Source organism: Bufo gargarizans, chromosome 8 (genome assembly GCF_014858855.1).
Source record: "Bufo gargarizans isolate SCDJY-AF-19 chromosome 8, ASM1485885v1, whole genome shotgun sequence".
Lineage (NCBI taxonomy): Eukaryota > Metazoa > Chordata > Amphibia > Anura > Bufonidae > Bufo > Bufo gargarizans.
In genome coordinates this window covers 197,470,894-197,471,757 of record NC_058087.1, presented here as the reverse complement: position 1 = coordinate 197,471,757, position 864 = coordinate 197,470,894, and positions in this window count along the sequence as shown.

Sequence of the window (864 nt, the reverse complement as noted above, 5' to 3'; positions counted from 1 at the left end):
GTCTAAGGGCTCTTTCACACTTGCGTTCTTCTGTTCCGGCATAGAGTTCCGTCGTCGGGACTCTATGCCGGAAGAATACTGATCAGGATTTTCCTAATGCATTCTGAATGGACAGTCCGTCCTTCAGGATGCATCAGGATGTCTTCAGTTCCGGAACGGAACGTTTTTTGGCCGCAGCAAATAGCGCAGCATGCTGCGCTTTTTGCTCCGGCCAAAAATCCGGAACACTTGCCGCAAGGCCGGATCCGGAATGAATGCCCATTGAAAGGCATTGATCCAGATCCGGCCTTAAGCTAAACGTCGTTTCGGCGCATTGCCGGATGCGACGTTTAGCTTTTTCTCAATGGTTACCATGGCTGCCGGGACGCTAAAGTCCTGGCAGCCATGGTAAAGTGTAGCGGGGAGCGGGGGAGCAGTATACTTACCGTCCGTGCGGCTCCCGGGGCGCTCCAGAGTGACGTCAGAGCGCCCCAGGCGCATGGATCATGTGGTCACATGGCACGTCATCCATGCGCCTGGGGCGCTCTGACGTCACTCTGGAGCGCCCCGGGAGCCGCACGGATGGTAAGTATGCTGCTCCCCCGCTCCCCGCTCCTACTATGGCAACCAGGACTTTAATAGCGTCCTGGGTGCCATAGTAACACTGAAAGCATTTTGAAGACGGATCCGTCTTCAAATGCTTTCAGTACACTTGCGTTTTTCCGGATCCGGCGTGTAATTCCGGCAAGTGGAGTACACGCCGTATCCGGACAACGCAAGTGTGAAAGAGGCCTAATTTCCTTCTTGTTTGCGGTTCTTTTTCAATGTGACAACTTTTTTTTTGTGCCTATTAACTCCATGAAAGATTACACAGAGAACAACACA